General features: G+C 39.2%; 1 pseudogene; it reads right to left on the bottom strand.

The window, feature by feature from the left end:
• Positions 1-9,775: 9,775 nt before the first annotated feature.
• On the bottom strand, positions 9,776-11,660 carry LOC131167618 (L-type lectin-domain containing receptor kinase IV.2-like; annotated as a pseudogene).
• Between the last annotated feature and the right edge of the window lie 10,960 nt (positions 11,661-22,620).

The raw sequence follows: 22,620 nt of genomic DNA on the forward strand, positions 1-22,620 counted from the left end.
AGCCTACTTCAAACTTTCTGGCCTTTTTCTCCTCGTCTAGTGCTAAATGTGCAGCGAAACGGTATAATTCAAGAAATCGTGTAGCATACTGGGTCACCATCATCAACTCCTAAGTCAAATGCAAGAATTCTGCTGCCTTTGCACTCCGAACGATAGCAGGGAAATAGTGCTCGAAGAATAGTTCATTGAACCGACTCCATGATACTGGCACTGGATCTAGCCTCTACTCCTCAATCAAACGTGCTGATCTCCACCAGCGCTTTTCCTCTCCTGTCAGTTTAAATGTTGCAAATGCCACTTTCTGCTCGTCTGTACATGCCAGTACTGCTAAAATCTCCTATAGGTCCTAGACCCAATTCTTAGCTACAATTGGGTCAGGTCATCCAGTAAAAGAAGGAGGCTTCATCTGTGTAAACTGCTCGATCATGCAAATACGCTCTCCTCCGCTCCTAGCCACCTCAGCCATTAGCTTTTGGGTGACACTGTATAAAACGGCATCTGTATCCCCACCTCCTATACTGGAGGGTCCTAGTCTATCACCTCCAGCATCTGTGCCACTGCTACCCGAATCCATCCTAAAAATACAAAGAACATCGTTTCAAAATCCTATTCTCGCACAAATCTAATCTATCCATTCAACTGAAACTCTAGTCTCTCTACAAGCAACTCCCTTGTTCTTACCCCAAAATCCAATCCTGCAACCTAAACACATGACTCGTTGATAGTTTACTATAGTTTTCTTGAAATCATCACCCCAGGAAAAACACAGAAACTACCACCAAAATCCTGTATTCAGACCACTAACAAATCCTCAAATTCTTTCCCTATATTCTGGTATTGTATCCACTGCATCCTAGAGTTTACAGAACCTAGCAATCTAGGCTCTGATACCAAACTGTAACAACTTGCTATTTATAAATTAACTTTTTTTCCTTTATATCTGAATATAATAAATGTCATCTGTCTGAAGTACTACTGGTAACCTCAGGCTCTAAGGAGTGCTGAGAATAATTATGTATATCATATGCATCTAAGCAGTGGTAACTAAAAAAATTGTACATTGTCTTATACACAATACCAGAAAACTATAATAATCTGAAATATGTTTTTACAATACTAAATACCCAGTGACAATATCAAAATCTGGAAACTATCCTCAAATCACTAATACCAAAACACACCTATCTTCCAGTAAGGGCAGCTCTAGTCAACCTCTACCCGTGAGCGTGATCTGCTCACCTAGCCGGATCTCCCGAAAAATAGTAAGTCACTAGAATGAGACAACGCTCAGTAAGTGGAAATATGCTATTACTAGTGTGTGGCGGCTGAGTTAAACATTTAAAATACTGAAATAGTACTGATACTGTAATCTGAGTAATCTGATAAAGTATATAGAATATTTACAATATAATTTTAAAACATAGCTGTGTAACTGAGTTTACTATCTGAAGGTACAGTTAATATAATAGTATAAACTGCTGCTGTGTGATATATCTATACATAGGAACTTCTGTTATACCCTGAGATTTGTATATCATGATATATCCCCTCATGATAGGGTTGTGCGGCCCATAGGCTGGACTTACTCTGGTTGGCCTACCAGGAAAGTCAATTTGAGTCTCTAACATCCGTCAATGTGTGTAAATTTAGCCCACTGCAATCACTCTGGGCCATCTCTAACCTCTATCATCATCTAACCGGCTACCTCAACCTAGCATGCTGGGGAGACTGCAATCACTCCTCACATGGTTAGAAGGAATCCACATACTATCTACGTCATGTGGTTGCACGTGTCTGAACTAGCAATGGTATCGTTCTCTGCTGTATATCTCTACCTGTAATATCCACAGGGGTCTGAAACTGTGTAATACCGTATACATATATAAATATATAATCATCTTGCCGCTTTTAACATGATTTCAAAACAACTATAACACTATAAATATAAGCTGTAATATCTGAACTATCTATCTAAATTATTTGTTGTATCCATTTAAAATATCTGAAATATCTGTCTGTAATAACTGTGATGTTTATCTATAATATCTGTAATATCTGTCTGAAATATCGGTATATCTGTGTATAATATCTATATACTCTGTATATAATATCTGTAATCTCTAAATAATCTAATTATAGCATCTTGATGCTATAACTGCATAATTTGTCTGTATAATTTGTCTAAGTGTTATGGTTTTGAAATCATGTTTTTCTGAGAAATACCGTATGTCTCATTCATTGCTAATAATCTGAATATCTATAATACTGTAAAATCTACGTACTGTATTGTAATTAACTCATGTCACACATTTGAGTAAACACAATCTCATGCTCAATTCCTATAATTCTTCTAAAAAGATAATATTCATAATTTTTTGGAAAAAATAATCTGATCTACATGCTTGTAAATACACATTCATAATATTCTGTATACATATTAAAAATCGCTAACATAGCATATTTCTCTTACCTACTCTCTGGAAAACCCCTACTGAATTCTGGCCCTATACCGTAGGGTTTCCTATTCAACATCCTGAAAACATCATCCCTCATAACAAAATATCAATATTTCTTTGCGTACTACATTTCCTATAACTGTGGGAAAGGTAAAAACTGGATAAAATACCTTACCCTGAGATTGGGATGAATTTCAAACCATCTCCACCAACGACCAGTTCCAGCAGACTTGTAGAGAACTTCGCTAGGAGCGTCGTGGTGGCCTCAGATCTTCAATCCGACGAGAAATGGAGCCGGAATCGAAGAGAGAAGGGGAGGGAAACGTAGAGAGAGAGAGAGAGAGAGAGAGAGAGAGGAACTTTCTGCGCTGAAAATTGAGTTAAAAATCCGGGTTCCAACTATTTATAGGGCTGGATTCGTTGACGAGACATGTCACCTCATCAACGAGTTTCAGTCTGCCTTAAACCCTTTCTCGGTATCTTCTCATCGACGAGACAGGTCCTCGTCGATGAGGCCCTCATATGTTCTCGTCGACAAATCCCCTATGTTCGTCGACGAGCTCTATTTAATTTCCTTGGGTTATTACAAGAAAGCTTTCCCAAAATACCATTTTTCGGTACCCCTATTGTTTTGTATAGAAGCACATAGGGGGATTCGAGGTTCATAACAAAAGATGCCAAGCTAGAAATCATTTTAACAAGATTCAAAACTATAAAAATTCAATTTTGTATTTTAAGCAAACAAATGCCTAGCTTGGTAATTAGTTAATTAGTCACTTAATTTGGTTAAAGCCTATAGAAGGCCATTAGGACTGACTTGTAGAATTGTTTGATAGTAATGGTACGAGAGAAGTCAAGTCCAATGCCACCAAAACCTCATCATTTTAATGTTATAATCTTTATATATAATTCAATTATATGACATCTTTGCTTTTAACTAAACCAATCTTGCACAAGGCATACATTTGAAATATTTTACTTTATATTTGCACCTTGAATTTAGATTTTTTGGACTATATTAATTTTTCTCAAATTCACACAAATCCAAATCAAAAGATCAAAATTAATATAATTTGAAAGATGACCTTGGTCTCATTATTCTTATACTCTTAAACTATATAAATTTTACTACATTCCAAAGAGAGAATCTTTATATGGTAACATATAATTCCCCGACTCCATTCCATACTCTTTTCCATATTTTTTTAAAATTTGAGCTTTTATACATACATATATATATATATATATATATATTTGTGTGTGTGTGTGTGTGTGTGTGTATACATTTTTGTCATTCGCAACCGTCAGCTTCTACCACTTCCTAATGAATCCAAATTGACGCCACTAAAACCAACGGACAAGGTAGACGACCCCTCCAGCACTCTACTCCCACCAACATCAAGAATTCTCGGCAAAACATTGCCGGGCAACACGTCGCTATGGTCAAGATATCTCATCACCTACCTCATACTTGGCCTCTTTTCTAGCACCTTCTGAGAACAAACCAGCCCAAGCTTCAGCACTGTTGGAGTGTCAAGGCTTGAAACAAATCCAGGCCATCCATTTCGTTTTAGATCCAATGGCTGCTGCTTTGTTTTTATTATTTATGGGGGCATGGATGTAATTGCCTTTTACTATTGTAAATATAATAAAATATAGGAGAGGCTAGGAAGGGCTGCTTTTAATTTTTCTGTTTGCAGCTTCAAGAAACAGCAGAGAGAATCCTGCAGAGCAGATTTAAGCTTGCAGCGCAGTAGCCGAGACTTCTTCCTGCAGAACCGCGAGTCTTCACCAGCTGCGAGGGCACCTACAGTCGAGGGTTCTTCAGCCGCAAGAGAGAGCACTTGCAGCCATTGTTTTCTTCAGCCGCGCGGGAGAGCGAGGGTTGCGCGAGAGAAGGACACGGCAGGAGGGTGTTCGGCGTTGGGGATTTCCAACAGAGGTGCACGCTCAAGTAAAGGCAAGGTAAAAGACACAGATTTGGTTTCTTGGGGAGAATTTCTTGTAGGGAAATCAGGAGGAATATAGGGAGAAATCTAGGGTTCTTCGCAGGTGCGAAGAGGGTGTTTCTAGGATTATTCTTGGGCTAATTTTCAGAAGAGATTGATAAGACAAGAAACAAGGGTAAATCTATGTGTACTTATATTTTTTTCCGCCTATTTAATATAGTGTCTCTAGAGGTGAGTTTCTACCATGGATGTAGGTCAATTTTTGGGCCAAACCACGTAAATGTGTTCTTGTGGATTGTTGAATATTATTTGGTGAACGTACATTTTTCTTGATCAGGCTTAGCACACACACTCGTCAAAATAAATAGGTTTATGTTTAGGTGTTATTGTGGCTTGTTTGGAATTAATTAAAATCTGAAAATAGAATTAGCAATCAGCTGGAATTACACACAACAAGTGGTATCAGAGCCTGGCTATGTGATGGGGACCGCTAGGTTTGAAATAGAAAAATTCACCGAGAAAAATGACTTTGGTTTGTGGATGATTAAGATGCGTGCCATCTTGGTATAGCAGGGGCTTGAGGAGGCTCTTCTTGGAGGAAAGAAGGGAGCATCCACTTCACAAGAGGGGAAACAAGATTTTCCCTCCGCCGACAAAGTGAAGCCCAAAATCCTCCAAAAGGCATATAGTGCCATTATCTTGTCCTTAGGAGACAAAGTGCTTAGGGAAGTTGCCAATGAGGATACGGCAGCTGGAGTGTGGTCAAAACTAGAGAGTTTGTACATGACAAAATCCCTAGCAAATAGACTCCATAAGAAGACTAGACTCTACACCTTTAGAATGACCCCTGGAACATCAATTGATGAACATTTAGATGAATTTAATAAAATTCTTTTGGATTTTGCTAATATTGATATTAGTATAGATGAAGAAGACCAGAAAATTCTTTTATTGAGTTCTCTTGATTCCACATATGACCATATTAAAGAAACTATGATGTATGGGAGAGAGAGGCTGACTTTAGAAGATGTGCAAGCCATTTTGCACTCTAGGAAATTGCACACTAAGTTTGAGTCTAAATCAGGGTCAGGGGAAGGGTTAAATGTGAGAGGTGGGTCTGAAAAGAGGAACAAGAAAGGAAAAGACAAGAGATCTAGATCAAAGTTTAAGAGTAAGGCACTAAAATGTTTTGCATGTCACAAGGAAGGACATTTTAGGAGGGACTGCCCTAAGAGGAAAAATGGTGCAAATGTCACCACCTCTGAATCAAAGGGTAAGGTAGCTGTAATTTTAGATGGGTATGATAGTGCGGAAGTGTTGAATGTCTCGGATAGAGATTCAGGAAAAGAATGGATACTAGATTCAGGATGTTCCTTCCATATGTGTCCATTGAAAAACTGGTTTGAGTCCTTTACATGCTTAGAAGGAGGTCATGTTATCCTAGGAAACAATAAGTCATGTAAAATACAGGGTATTGGGACTGTGAGACTTCTAATGCATGATGGGATGGAAAGAGTGTTAAGAGATGTGAGGTACATACCTGAGCTGAAGAGAAACTTGATTTCTCTTTGTAGCTTAGATAAGTCAGGGTACACGTGTAAGTCTGAAGGAGGTAGCCTAAGAGTTTGTAGAGGTTCACTGGTAGTGATGAAAGGGGTGCTAAAGAATGGGTTGTACACCTTGGTAGGAAAGACAGTGATTGGTGAAGCTTCACCTATCAATCACATGGTAGAAAATCAGGTTTCCTTGTGGCATAGGAGGCTAGGACATGTTAGCCAACTGGGCCTAAAGGAGCTGGAGAAACAGGGGCTCCTTGGAGATAGGAAACTTGAGGAATTGTCATTCTGTGAGGAGTGTGTCTTGGGTGAGTCTACTAGGGTTAGTTTTAAGAAGTCCACTCACACCACGAAACAGACTCTTGATTACATACATTCAGACTTGTGGGGGCCTGCTACGGTTAGTTCTCATGGTGGTTCTAGGTATTTTCTGTCAATTATAGATGACTTTTCTAGAAAAGTATGGGTTTATATTCTAAAACATAAAAGTGATACTTTTGAAAAGTTTAAAGAATGGAAAACCTTAGTAGAAAATCAAGTTGGCAGAAAAGTTAAAACAGTGAGAACAGACAATGGATTAGAGTACTTGTCGAATGAATTTTCTAAATTTTGTAAAGCTGAGGGCATAGCTAGACATAGGACTGTTAAGGATACTCCCCAACAGAATGGATTAGCTGAAAGGATGAATATGACTATTTTGGAAAGGGTAAGATGCATGTTAGCCACTTCAGGTCTACCCAAGACCTTTTGGGCAGAGGCGGTGACCCCTGCTGTATACCTTATTTTTAGGTGTCCTTCCATAGCCTTACATTACAAAACCCCTCAATAAATTTGGTCGGGTAAGCCTGTTGATTATCAAGGTTTAAAAGTTTTTGGGTGCGTAGCCTATGCCCACATTAGAACTGATAAATTAGAGCCTAGGTCTATTAAATGCATTTTTGTGGGATACCCAGAGGGGGTTAAAGGCTATAAGCTCTGGGTTGTTGAACCTGGAAAACAAAAATGTATTATTAGCAGGGATATAGTTTTTAATGAAACTACAATGGGGGGAAAACCAAAAAATTCAGATGAAAGTGTTAAGCACTCTGATACCAGTGATCCGCAGCTTGAGGCAGAGCAACCCTCTACTTCTCATAGCCATTTAGAAACAGAAGCTGCAGTTTTTTAGGAGCAAAACTCAGAAACAGAAACCTCTAAATTAAGTAAAACTTACCTTCTAGCACGGGATAGGGAGAGGAGGGTCATAAGACCTCCTCAAAGGTGTGGGGAAGCTGATATGATAGCTTTTGCTCTTTCTGTTGCTAAAACAGAAATTGAGGTGGTGCCTAGGACTTTTAGAGAGGCCATAGATTGTAAAGAGGCTAAAAATGGATTCTTGCAATGCAAGAAGGAATGGAGTCTCTAAACAAGAATGAGACATAGGTGATGGTACTTAGACCGGAAAAACAAAAACTCATAGGATCCAAGTGGATCTTTAAAAAGAAAGAGGGAATCCCTGGAGTTGAACCTCCTAGGTATAAAGTTAGGTTAGTGGCTAAGGGATTTACGCAAAGGGAAGGGGTAGACTATAATGAAATATTTTCCCCTGTTGTGAGGCATAGTTCTATTAGAATTCTATTATCCTTTGTTGCTATACATGACTTGCATTTGGAACAACTTGATGTTAAAACTGCTTTCTTGCATGGTACTTTGGAAGAAATAATTTATATGCAACCTCCTGAGGGCTCGATACGGAAATGAATAAAAATCATGTATGTTTATTAAAGAAATCTTTATATGGGTTGAAACAATCACCTAGACAATGATATAAACGATTTGATTCTTACATGCTTCAAAATGATTTCTATAGAAGCAATTATGATGGTTGTGTTTATTTTAAACCATGTGATAAATGTCATATATATTTGCTATTATATGTTGATGACATGTTGGTTGCTTGTCAAGACATGGATATGTTAAATCAAGTTAAGTGCATGCTCAAATCTGAATTTGAAATGAAAGACTTAGGACCTGTTAAAATGATACTTAGTATGGAAATAACTAGAGAAAGGAATAAAAAGCTTCTCTACTTGTCTCAAAAGTCTTATATTTCAAAGGTATTAAAAATATTTGGAATGAGTCATGTTAAATCTACTTCTATTCATGTTGCACAGCATGTTAAGTTGTCTAGCACACAGTTTCCTGAAACTGAAGATGAGTTACTGTTTATGAATAGAATATCTTATGCTAGTATGGTTGGTAGTGTAATGTATGCTATGGTATGTTCTAGACCTGATCTATCTTATGTTGTAAGTCAAGTGAGTAGATTTATGAGCAAACTTGGAAAACCACATTGGCATGCTTTGAAACAAATTTTTCAATACTTGTCTGGAACAAAACAGCAAGGATTAATATTTGGTAAAAAAGATATGCATTGTGAAATAGGATTAAAAGGATATGTAGATTCTGACTATGCTGGAAATCTAGATACTAGGAAGTCTTTGTCTGGTATGGTCTTTTGTTTTTTTGGTAGTACTATTAGCTGGAAATCTCACACGCAGTCGGTGGTAGCCTTGTCTACCACGGAGGCTGAATATATTGCCATGACTAAAGCCTTTAAGGAGGCTATATGGATAAAAGGACTATGCTTAGAGTTAGGAATGTATAGTGGAGCCGTTACAATTTATTGTGACAATCAAAACACTATTCATTTGGCTAGGAATCATGTTTATCATGATAGGTCCAAACATATAGATGTTAGGCTGCATTTTGTGAGAGATATTATTTCTAGTGGAGAAATAGAAGTAAGAAAAATTCCAACGGAGGATAATCCTTCGGATATGATGACTAAAGCAGTACCTAAATCCAAGTTTGAGCATTGTTCGAACTTGGTTAACCTTGGAAGTTTCTAGTGTCTGTTTTGCAGGAACCGCCATTGGAGATGCTAAGGAGGTGCAAGGGTTACAAGCTTGCCAAGGTGGAGAATTGTTGGAGTGTCAAGGCTTGAAACAAATCTAGGCCGTCCATTTCGTTTTAGATCCAACAGCTGCTGCTGTGTTTTTATTATTTATGGGGGCATGGATGTAATTTCCTTTTACTATTGTAAATATAATAAAATATAGGAGAGGCTGGGAAGGACTGCTTTTAATTTTTCTGTTTGCAGCTTCAAGAAACAGCAGAGAGAATCCTGCAGAGCAGATTTGAGCTTGCAGCGCAGGAGCCGAGACTTCTTCTTGCAGAACCGCGAGTCTTCACCAACTGCGAGGGCACCTGCAGCCGAGGATTCTTCAGCCGCGAGAGAGAGCACCTGCAGCTGTTGTTTTCTTCAGCTGCGCGGGAGAGCGAGGGTCGCGCAAGAGAAGGACACGGCAGGAGGGCGTTCGGCATTGGGGATTTCCAGCGGAGGTGCACGCTCAGGTAAAGGCAAGGTAAAAGACACAGATTTGGTTTCTTGGGGAGGATTTCTTGTAGGGAAATCAGGAGGAATATAGGGAGAAATCTAGGGTTCTTCGCAGGTGCGAAGAAGTGGTTTTTAGGATTATTCTTGGGCTGATTTTCAGAAGAGATTGGTAAGACAAAAAACAAGGGTAAATCTGTATGTACTTGTATTTATTTCCGCCTATTTAATATAGTGTCTCTAAAGGTGAGTTTATGCCGTGAATGTAGGTCAATTTTTGGGCCGAACCACGTAAATGTGTTCTTGTGGATTATGACTGTGTGATTGGCATGTTTATGCTTTGTTGAATATTATTTGGTAAACGTATATTTTTTTTTATTAGGCTTAGCACACATACTCGTCAAAATAAACAGGTTTATGTTTAGGTGTTATTGTGGCTGATTTAGAATTAATTAAAATTTAAAAATAGAATTAGTAATAAGCTGGAATTACACACAAACAAGCACCATTTCCATTTCCTCAACCACTACATATTCCCAAGCCTAGTATCTGCCGCCGCAAGAATCTCACCTTCCTCCCAACAACGTCTCACCCACTCCGCCAGCAACACCCTTTCTAACAGTGCACTCGGCTCGATGGACCTCCTCCCACACGCCACCTCCAACAGCAAAGCCCCATAAGAGAACACATCACAACTCGTCGTGGCTTTGCCCGTGCGTGCAAGCTCCGGGGCTATGTACCCCAACGTTCCCACAACGTTCGTCGTGCAAGGGTTCTTCTTGTGCTCGTATAGCCTTGCGAGCCCGAAGTCTCCGAGTCTTCCTTCCATGGAGTCATCTAATAGCACATTGTCGGCCTTGACATCTCTGTGGACAACCACTTGCTCCCATTCCTCGTGTAGGTACAACAACGAAGAAGCGATACCCCGCAAGATCATTAACCGCTGCTTCCAATCTAGGACTCCGCACCTTTCGTCGTTGAAGAGGACACCATCGAGGCTTCCATTGGACATGAAGTCGTAGACTAAAAGGAGCTCGTCCTTGCGCCAGCACCATCCATGGAGACGGATCAGGTGCCTGTGCCGCATTCGCCCCAAGCTCTCTATTTCGGCTGCGAATTCTCGGATTCCTTGTTTTGAATTGTGGGAGATTCTTTTAATTGCGACATCTTCTTTTGTAGCTGGCAAGACTCCCTTGTAGACAACACCGAAGCCTCCTGAACCGAGGATTTCGCTGTCTTGGAACCCTTTGGTGGCTGTGAACAAATCCTCGTATGGGAACCTATGAGAGAACTCTAGTTCCCAATCCTCTAAATTGTCTTTGTACTTTGCGCTCCGTAAATGGCACAAGTATGCAAACACGAGTAATGCTGGTAGGACTATGGTCGCAGCAGAAGATGCCACTCCTATCCCAATGAAGTGCACTGTTTTTGCTTTGGAAGAATCTATCTCTGTCGGAGGAGAAGGAAGACGAGCAGGATTTAGTGACTGCGCAATTTCATTAACTCGAAAGCTCCATCCAAGTATATAATGTGCGCTCGAGAGCTTCCCGATCGCCGAAGAGAAGCCTACATATATGGGATCCCTTAGAACATGAGATAGATTGCCCAGATGAATAGACGAGAGGTTTGGTTGGTTTTGGAACAAAAAGAGGGGATATGGTCACATTAATGAGCTTGGTAGCACCATCGTACTGTATCCATGCCTGAATTGGTTTTCCACTCTCCAATTTCACTGTATCCCTGTGATGGGTGTTTCCAACATCATAGGAAGCTGGTTGTGATGCTATGGACTTCAGGCCATTGATGTCGATGCCGACGTGATTACTATTTATGTCGTTAAAAACACCAAACCCTTGAACAGTATCGAACTCAACCGCGAGAATATGGTTTGAAGAGTTCCATTGTTTTCTCGACCAAAGATACCGAGATATTGGCCGAAGCGAGATCCACGGAGTTGCTTTGATGGGGCTAATATGAAGGCTATGCCATGACCACCGCCAGTTTCCGGGTCTTTTGGGACAATCGTGAAAACAAAAGTGGTGCTAGAAGAAGAGACAGTGGTACTACTAGCGTTCACAGAAGAAGATCGGTTAAGGAAGAGGTGAACTGGGGACGAATAGAAGGCATGGCCGATGAGGTATTTGGAGGAATTAGTGAGCTCAAGTGCTCCTTTTGATGTTATGGTAGAGGAACCACCGAGGCTTATGTCGGGATGGGCGTCTTTAAACCCTTCAATCATGAAATTGGCATTTTGCTCTTGGGAGCAGACTGTGGCTATGTTTACGAGGAAGAAGAAAAAAGGGAATGGGAAGCATACTGCCATTGCCATTAGCACAAAGCGGAAGAATTGAACAGGAGCTGGGAGTTATGGTCTAATAATATCGCATTGAATGGATAACAGAGTAGCAAGTAGACATCATAATTAATGCGCAAAAAATCTAGGATTCGATTTTTCTTCATGAAACAACGGTGCATTTGATCTTTGAAATTTGAATTTTCAATGGGGCCTAGTAGTTGGTGGGTGCAGTTATTAGTTTCTTGGGCACTTCCGGGGGAGAAGGATAAATGAAATTATGGCAGTGTAGATGGTGCATGCATGACCTAAACATGTTAGAAATTTACATTTTTCAAGGTAGCAGTTTTAAAAATAAATGTTATTGAGTGAATGATGCATGGCCCATGAGTTGCCTGCCAGGTAAGTTAGTCAATCAGTTTAATGGTAGTCGGCGTTGGCGTTGGCGTTGGCGTACATGATACTTCTTTTCAGAAACAGTGATAGATGCTTAAATAGCCGACAGTGAAATCCCAAGTCCATGTATCCACTGTCAACTACACGACGCATTATGAATATGGTATGTATGTTTTGTGGACCTATTTTTCTGAATTTGCCTCAGATTGCAAATTAGTTTTAACTTTACCCTTAGATAAATTATACCAGAAATCTTTCCCGGACATGTATGTATGTCTGTATTTTGAATGTTAAACATGTGATAAATTCATCTTCCATTTATTAATAGGAAACATGCATACGGACATGTGAAGGGAGAGATCTCCTGTATAATTTCTCTCAAAATAGACATATTATTATGTAATTTTGGACTTTCTCGTTTCTTGATATGAAATATATATTCATATATTTAAAAAAAAAAAAAAATCACCATTTATGTGACATTCCATGATTTGCTAGAATTTATCCTATGAGAAATAATTATTAACTAATTCTAGTAATGATGAAAAGCCACATTACTTATGATGAATCGTAAACACTCCTTGATACATGCAGGGTTTGATTCATCTTATTTCTTGATATTTGTGAGGTAAAATTCACCATGCATGTGTTTCTTCTTCTTCTTCTTTTTTTATTTTTAACATAACCCCAATTTTTACTGATTGCCCTCGCTTATGAAGGAGGAAAACTGTGGTAACAAGCAGGACATGGAATTTATATATAAACTATAAAAACTATCACATCAAACCCAATAAAAAATACTAATGCAATAATCCAAATAAATTAATCTGAAAAAGCTTATATGGAATCAAAACCAAACAAATCAAACATAATCAAAAACCAGAGAAAAACCAAATGATGTCAGTTAAAGATGAAAACTTAGAATACTCAACTTATCCATATGAATGAGACCTCTCATTTTACTCGGTAGCATATCACCTCTGAATATCTCATTGCGTTGCCTCCCTCACCTTGTCGAGTCAAGAAATCGGCCACCTGATTACTTTCTCTAAATTAGTGCTTCATAGAGAAACGAAAACCTTGTAACTCTTCCTCTAACATTTCCCAAAAGTCCCATAAGTACTAGAAGGAACAAATTCTAGAAGTAAGCCATCCCACCACCAATTTTGAGTCGCTTTCAATACAAATATTCCGATATTCCAACTCTTTATAAAGTCGAACACCGCTAGTAAGAGCCCACAACTCCTCTCCATTGTTAGTACCTAGCTAAAATTTTTCAAAGAAAGCGACTGATGTAGGACGGGTAAGGGTGGCCTAGTCCTACGGTTCAACCCTCACAAGCACATACACTCAATACAGTTTAAATTAAGAATTTAATTATCTGAACATAGACTATGACGTCCTCAAAATTCTATCCATTTTTTTATATATATAAATATCCATACCTAAGCAGCGGGAACATAAATCATACAACCATTCACATATATATGCTATACAAGACTAACCCCTCCAGTATCATCTACGCAAAAAAAATATATACAACTCTGTCAAAAACTCACCCTATCACCAGGGTAATCAACATTCTCTCTATCTGCGAGCCTGATCTGCTTACCTAACTGGCTCACCTGAAAAATGTTAAAGTAATAGGGTGAGTCGACGCTCAGTAAGTGGAAATATGCTATTACTAGTGTGTGACAATTAAGTTAAGAGTACTTTTAAGTAGTAACTAAACTGTAATGAAATAAATAACCTGTAAAGCATATATTTCTTTCGCATTTTAAAATATACTGTATCGTCTATATTTTCTACTCTTCATACTGATAATATCATACTATGCTTATCATATACTGTAAAACTGTACACATATACATAACTGTGTTATATCCCTCGGACTCTATACGTCATGATTTGACCCCTCATGACAGGGTTGTGTGCCCAAGGCGGGACTTAACCTGGTCGACCCTCCAAGTAAGTCATCATACTCTACACTACCTCAGTCTGGCCAAACTGCATCCACTCCTAAGCACGGGACTGGCTGCTACCTCGTCTAACAGGCCCCCTCAACCCAGCGTGCTGGGGAGCTGCATCCACTCTGAGCACGGTTAGACGGTACCCACTCATTATCTAAACTATGTGGTTGCACTCTATCTGTATATAGCAATAGTACCGTGCTCTGTAATTGTATCTGTCTGTAATCTTTGCACGGGGATCTGATACTATATACAAATATACATATATATACTCTTTTATTATTTTCATCATGTTCCCAAAAATTACCATAACGCTATCTTTATGTATTGTAAATACTATAATCTTTGTACACTGTATCTGTAGCATCTTGATGCTACCTCTGTATATCTATCTGTATACTCTGTCTATATACTCTGTATGTTACAGTAATAGAAAAACATGGCATGCTATAACACTGTACATACTGTTCTGTATAAAACTGTGATATATAAACTGATCTGAGTAAAACTGTATGCATGTATATGTATATATATATATATATATATATATATATCTATATCATAAAACTATTCGTATAAAAACTGTATATGCATGTAGATTTCTCTGTATAATCTCTGTGAACATCTATCTATAACTGTATATTTTATATAACTTCATATACTGGGAAACACTGCATAAACTATATATATTGTCTGTATCTATGCAATCAGTATAGTATGATATATTATAAAAGCCATATAAGTTTTCATCGTATGAAAATTTACTCAGGCCACACAAGCATTTAAACTCATATTCTATAAAAACTGTATAATAAACAGGTATAAATATGTGTCTATAAAATCTTTGATAGCATTATAAAAGCTCCTAGCATAGCATATTTCTCTTACCTTAACTTTGAAAAGCCCCTATAAAATTTTGGCTCTATACCCACAGGGTTCCTAATTCAACTTCCTGAAAACATAATTTCCCAGAACAAAATATCAGTATTTTCTTACCTACAACATTTCTTATAACTGAGGGAAAGACAAATACTGAATAAAATGCCTTACCCTGAGATTGGGACGAAATCCAAACCAATTTTTTCAACGATCAACTCCGGCAAACTTGCAAAGAATTTCACCAGGAGCATCGTCATAGTCTCAGATCTTCGATCCGGCAAGAAACAAGCCCGAAAACGAAGAGAGAAGTGAGAGAGGGAGATAGAGAGAGAGAGAGGAGAGAGAGAGGGGCGCTGACAATGATAAAAATCCTGATTTTCCACTATTTATACTGCCAAATTCATCGACGAGACACGTCACCTCGTCGACAAGTCCTTCATTAAATTTATTGACGAAACCCTGTATTCGTCGACGAAATTCAGAGCAGCCTATTCTTCGCTTGGTAGTTTCTCGTCGACAAAACCCTATATTCGTCGATGAATTTCCTTGTGCACTCGTCGACGAAACCCTGTATTCATCGACGAAATTTCCTGGCAATTCCTTGAAATTATTATTATTATTATTATTATTATCTCTAAAATGCAATGTCGTCGACGAAGTCTACTGTCTCCTTCTGTTCCTGTTTCCATTTTCCTCTCTCTTTAATATTTAAATATCAGTATTTTTCAGGTCGTTACATTCTCCCCTCCTTATAAAATTTCATCCTCGAAATTTACTAGCTGTATCCCCATCTATACACTCCATCATTTTGTAGAAGAAAAAAAGGGTCTACTTGTTTTATTATTTGCCCTCACTTATGACGGAGGAATATCGTGGTTTCATTTACGTTCTGGGAAATTACACATATAAAACTAAAACTATCTAATAACTAAAATCAATACATGTACTTGCAAGGAAAACTTATCTAACTATTATACTTTACCTGAGTACTTCTATACCTCTTGGAACAACTGCGGGTATTTCTATCTAATCTGCTCCTTAAGCTCCCAAGAAGCTTCTTCCATAGCATGATTCTTCCAAAAAACTTTAACTAACTGTATTTCTTTGGTATGTAAGGTCTGTATCTTTCTATCCAAAATCTGTACTAGTACTTCTTCATATGCCAATGAATCCTTAAGCTCTATCTCTGCATACCTAATGATGTGAGATGGGTCTGGGACGTATTTCCGTAACATGGCAACATGAAACACGTCATGAATACGATCCAAAGCTGGTGGCAAAGCTAACCTATAGGCAACTGACCCTACCTTCTCAAGTATCTCAAAAAGGCCAATAAACCTAAGGCTCAACTTGCCCTTCTTTCCAAACCTCATAACTCCTTTCAAAGGAGCTATCTTCAAAAATACTCTATCTCCCACATCAAATTCCAACTCTCGTCGACGAGTGTCTGCATAACTTTTCTGCCGACTCTGCTCTGTATTAATTCTTTCTTTAATTAATCAGACTTTGTCGGACACCTGCTGTATTATCTCGGGACCCAAAACTCGCCTTTCACCTACTTCATCCTAGAAAAGAGGAGAACGACATCTCCTGCCATATAATGCCTCGTATGGAGCTATGCCGATACTAGCCTAATAGCTATTATTATAAGCAAATTCAACTAATGGCATAAACTAAACCCAACTGCCTCCAAAATCAAGCACACACGCACGAAGCATATCCTCTAATGTTTGAATCATCCTCTCAGTCTGACCATCTGTCTGGGGATGAAAAGCAGTGCTAAAAGCTAACTGCGTACCCATAGCCCCCTAAAAACTTTTCCAGAATCGTGAAGTAAACCGAGGATCTCGGTCGGAGACTATGGATATTGGTACTCCATGAACACAAACTATCTCCTGAACATATATCTATACCAATATGTCCATGGAATAACCGATTTTAGTAGGGATGAAATGGGCGGTCTTTGTCAGATGATCTATAATCACCCAAATCGCATTCAGTCCCTGTCATACTGGTGGTAACCCCGTAACAAAGTTCATCGAAACGTGGTCCCATTTCCACTCTGGAATAAACAATGGCTGAAACTATCCTTCCGGTCTCTGGTGTTCAGCTTTAACCTGCTGACACTTCAAACATTGCTAAACAAATTCGGCTATCTCCCTCTTCATTCCACTCCACTAGAAATACTCTCGCAGGTCCCTGTACATTTTAGTACTACCGGGATGGACTATAAATAGGGATCTGTGAGCTTCCTCCAATATAGTTCTCCTGATCTTAGTATCTACAGGAACATATAGCCTAGTACGGAATCGCAGAGCTCCGTCATATGATATGCTGAACTCCTCACCCTGACCATCACGTACTCTAACCATCACCGCTGCCAACTCTGCATTATCACCCTGAGTTGCTTTAATCCTCTCGTAAAGTGTAGGCTGAACCACTAGATTGGAAAAAACTGCTTGAGGACTCTCCTCCACCAATTCTATACTGAGCCTCTCCAAATCCACCAGAATCGAGTGCTGAATCTCCATAGTTGCCAGTACGGATCCCCCTGATTTCCTGCTTAGAGCATCTGCCACTACATTTGCTTTTCCTGGGTGGTAACTAATCGTGCAATTATAATCTTTAATAAGTTATAGCCACCTTTTTTGCCTCATATTCAACTCTTTCTGAGTAAAGAAATATTTCAAACTCTTATAATCCATGAAAATCTCGCACTTTCCACCATATAAATAATGCCCTAGATCTTGAGAGCATATACCACTACAGCAAGCTCTAAATCATGGACAGGATAATTTTCTCGTATTCTTTAAGCTGCCTAGACGCATATGCAATAACCCTGCCGTGCTGCATCAACACACATCCGAGACCCTTCAAAGAGGCATCACTGTAGATTACGAACCCATCCTCCCTTGAAGGAATAGCTAGTACTGGAGCTAAAACTAACCGCTGCTTTAACTCTTGAAAACTCTGCTCACAGTTATCAGTTCATTCAAATTTTACATTTTTCCTTATAAGTCATGTTAATGGACCTGATAGCCTAGAGAAACCATCCATAAAATGCCGGTAATAACCTACTAATCCTAGAAAACTCTTGACTTCCAGAACATTTCCCGGCCTTTCCCAACTCACCACTGCCTCTATTTTACTCGGATCAACTGATACTCTTGCTTTTGAGATCACATGGCCGAGAAAAGTAATCTGCCTTAACCAGAACTCACATTTCTTGAATTTTGCATATAATTTCCTTTCTTTCAATATCTGCAATACCAGCCTCAAATGATGCTCGTGCTCCTCAAAACTCCTCGATAGACCAGTATATCAACAATAAAAACAACCACAAATTGGTCCAAATACTGGTGGAACGCCCGATTCATCAAATCCATGAAAACCGCTGGTGCATTAGTCAACCCAAAAGGCATCACTAACAACTCGTAATGCCCATACCTAGTACGAATTGCGGTCTTCGAAATATCTTCCACTTTAACTTTCACCTGGTGGTAACCTAACTGCAGATCAATCTTAGAGTAAACCTGGGTCCCCTGGAGCTGATCAAATAAATCATCGATCCTAAGGAGAGGATATTTATTCTTGACTATCAATTTATTTATCTCCCTATAATCAATGCATAATCTCATGGTTCAATCTTTTTTCTTCATGAACAAAACTGGCGCACCCCAAGGTGACACAATGTGCCTAATAAAACTTTTATCCAGCAATTCCTGTAACTATTTTTTTAATTCTTTTAACTCTACCGGGGCCATATGGCATGGTGCTTTCAATATTGGTGTAGATCCCGACAATAAATCTATAGTGAACTCAATCTCATGATCTGGTGTCAAACCAGGCAATTCTTCTGGAAATACATCTGGGAATTCCCTCACCACTGGTATGTCAGCTTGTCTCAATTCTTCTTTTGGCAATTCTTTTATGTATGCGACATACCCCTGGCAACCACCCTGTTACAATCTCCTCACCTGAATAGCCGACGCTAGCTGTGGTGAGGCACGTACACGTGAACTCACAAATCTAAACTCTGACTCACCTAGGGGTCTAAAAATTACTTCCTTCAGATGACAATCAATACTTGCGTGATAATTTGCTAACCAATCCATGCCCAGTATCACATCGAACCCCTGCACATCTAGGACCACAAGATCAGCTAACAGCACTCTCTCCTGAATACCTACTGGAAAATTTTGAAGTACCCTCCTGCATCTAACCACAGATCCCATCGACGTACCCACAGATAGTTCCACATCTAGTAGCTGAGTCTCTACCCCAGTTATTCTGACATACCCCGCCGATATAAAGGAATGGGTGGCACTTGTATCAAACAAAACAAAACAACAATTGTATATGGTAAAGCAGTAAGGGTACTTGTGACCACATTTCCAGCCGTCTCAGCATCTCCAAGTGTCAATGCGTAAACCCTTACCGGTGCGGTATTTCTCTACTGACCTCCGCGGGGCGCCTGGTATCCTCCCCGAAATGGCCTAGGAGCCAATACATAACCTGGTGTCATCTGACAGGATTGAGCCATATGATCAGGTCTCCCGCAGCGGTAGCAAACATTCTCCCCAAATCGACATTCACCCAGGTGTCTCCGTCCACATCTGGCACAAATGGCAGGAGGATGACTACCCTGGGATCCACCCTGCTCTACTATTTGTCTTTGGCCTCCACCAGATCTACCTCCCCTCCAACGGCCTCGGTTGGGACGAGCCTGAAAGCTCGAGGGTGCGGTCTTCTTCTTCTGACTCTGTGTCTCAATTTCTTTCGGTAAACTTTCCTCTGCTATAATGACCCTGTCAATCAACTCTGTAAAATCCTGGATCCTCAGTACCGCCACCTGCCTGTAGATATCTCGCCTTAGATTCCTCTCAAAAATTCTGGCCTTCTTCACTTCATCGGGGACGATATATGGGCAGAAACGCGAGAGCTCGATAAATTTCACCGCATACTGCTGGACTGTCATCGACCCCTGGGATAGGCTCAGGAACTCCTAAATTCGAGTCTCTCTGACCAAAATAGGATAGTATCTATCAAAGAATATATCCCCGAAACGGGCCCAGGTCATCGGCACTGAAATCGTCCTCTGCTCCTCCAATAGTCTAGTGGTTGTCTACCATCTCTCGCCCTCCCCTGCTAGTTTGTACATAGTGTACATAACTCTCTACTCATCGGTGCAGTGAAGTACTGTTAGGATCTTCTCTACCTCCTGCACCCAATTCTCAGCAGCTGCAGGATCTCGCTCCAGAAAAAGCTGGTGGGTTCATCTTCATGAATCTCTCTATGGTGCATACCTGAACTGGATATGGACCTCCCTGTTCTCTAGAATTTTGCACTATCTCATCCATAACTTGCTGAGCCACACTATGTAGTACAGCATCTGAATCCCCACCTGCTGCGATAGAAGGACTAGCACCATCATTCCCACTAGCGTGAGCGCTATTGCCTCTTAGGTCCATCCTGCAAACATATAGAACACCGTTTCAAAATTCTATTTCCCTATAGACCCAACTTATTCAACTCCAAATTCCCTATTAACCATCCCACTTGATCCTAATCCCAAAATCCACTCTTGTAATCCCAAACACATGACTTGTCGAAACTTTACTATGGTTTTCCTAGAATCGTCACCCCAGGAAAAACACAGAAACAATCACGATATCTCGTATCTAGATCACAAAACAAAACCTCAAATCTTTTCCATATATTCTGGTATTATTTTCTGCTGCACTCTAGAGTCTACAAAACCTAACAACCTAAGCTCAGACACCAAAATGTGACGTCCTCAAAATTCTATCCATTTTTTTTTTTTTTTTAAATATCCATACCTAAGTAGCGGGAACATAAATCATACAACCATTCACATATATATGCTATACAAGACTAACCCTTCCAGTATCATCTACCCAAAAAAATATATACAACTTCATCAAAAACTCACCCTATCACCAGGGTAATCAACACTCTCTCTATGCGCGAGCCTGATCTGCTCGCCTAACTGGCTCACCTGAAAAATGTTAAAGTAATGGGGTGAGTCGACGCTCAGTAAGTGGAAATATGCTATTACTAGTGTGTGACAATTAAGTTAAGAGTACTTTTAAGTAGTAACTGAACTGTAATGAAATAAATAACCTGTAAAGCATATATTTCTTTCGCATTTTAAAATATACTGTATCGTCTGTATTTTCTACTCTTCATACTGATAATATCATACTATGCTTATCATATACTGTAAAACTGTATACATACACATAACTGCGTTATATCCCTGGGACTCTGTACGTCATGATTTAACCCCTCATGACAGGGTTGTGCGGCCCAAGGTAGGACTTAACCTGGTCAACCCTCCAAGTAAGTCATCATACTCTACACTACCTTAACCCGGCCAAACTACATCCACTCCTAAATGCGGGACTGGCTGTTACCTCGTCTAACCGGCCCCCTCAACCTAGCGTGCTGGGGAGCTGCATCCACTCTGAGCACGGTTAGACGGTACCCACTCATTATCTGAACTATGTGGTTGCACTCTATCTGTATATAGCAACGGTACCGTGCTCTGTAATTGTATCTGTCTGTAATCTTTGCACAGGGATCTGATACTATATACACATATACATATATATACTCTTTTATTGTTTTCATCATGTTCCCAAAAATTACCATAACGCTATCTTTATGTACTGTAAATACTGTAATCTTTGTATACTGTATCTGTAGCATCTTGATACTACCTCTATATATCTATCTGTATACTCTGTCTATATACTCTGTATGTTATGGTAATAGAAAAACATGGCATGCTGTAACACTGTACATACTGTTCTGTATAAAACTATAATATATAAACTAATCTGAGTAAAACTATATACATGTATATGTGTATATATATATATATATATATATATATCCGTATCATAAAACTATTCGTATAAAAATTGTATATGCATGTAGATTTCTCTGTATAATCTTTATGAACATCTATTTATAACTGTATATTTTATATAACTCCATATACTAGGAAACACTGCATAAACTATATATATTGTCTGTATCTATGCAATCAGTATAGTATGATATATTATAAAAGCTATATAAGTTTTTCATCGTATGAAAATCTACTCAGGCCACACAAGCATTTAAACTCATATTCTATACAAACTGTATAATAAACAGGTATAAATATGTGTCTTTAAAATCTCTGATAGCATTATAAAAGCTCCTAACATAGCATATTTCCCTTACCTTAACTTTGAAAAGCCCCTATAAAATTTTGGCTCTATACCCGTAGGGTTACTAGTTCAACTTCCTGAAAACACAATTCCCCAGAACAAAATATCAGTATTTTCTTACCTATAACATTTCTTATAACTGAGGGAAAGACAAATACTGAATAAAATGCCTTACCCTGAGATTGGGACGAAATCCAAACCAATTTTTTCAACGATCAGCTCCGGAAGACTTGCAAAGAATTTCTCCAGGAGCATCGTGGTAGCCTCAGATCTTCGATCCAGCGAGAAACAGGCCTGAAAACGAAGAAAGAAGTGAGAGAGGGATGTAGAGAGAGAGAGTAGAGAGAGAAGGGCGCTGAAAATGATAAAAATCCCGATTTTCCACTATTTATACTGCCAAATTCGTCGACGAGACATGTCACCTCGTCGACGAGTCCTTCATTAAATTTGTTGATGAAACCCTATATTCGTCGATGAAATTCAGAGCAGCCCATTTTTTGCTCG

This window comes from Malania oleifera, chromosome 11 (assembly GCF_029873635.1).
Source record: "Malania oleifera isolate guangnan ecotype guangnan chromosome 11, ASM2987363v1, whole genome shotgun sequence".
In the NCBI taxonomy this organism is placed as follows: domain Eukaryota; kingdom Viridiplantae; phylum Streptophyta; class Magnoliopsida; order Santalales; family Ximeniaceae; genus Malania; species Malania oleifera.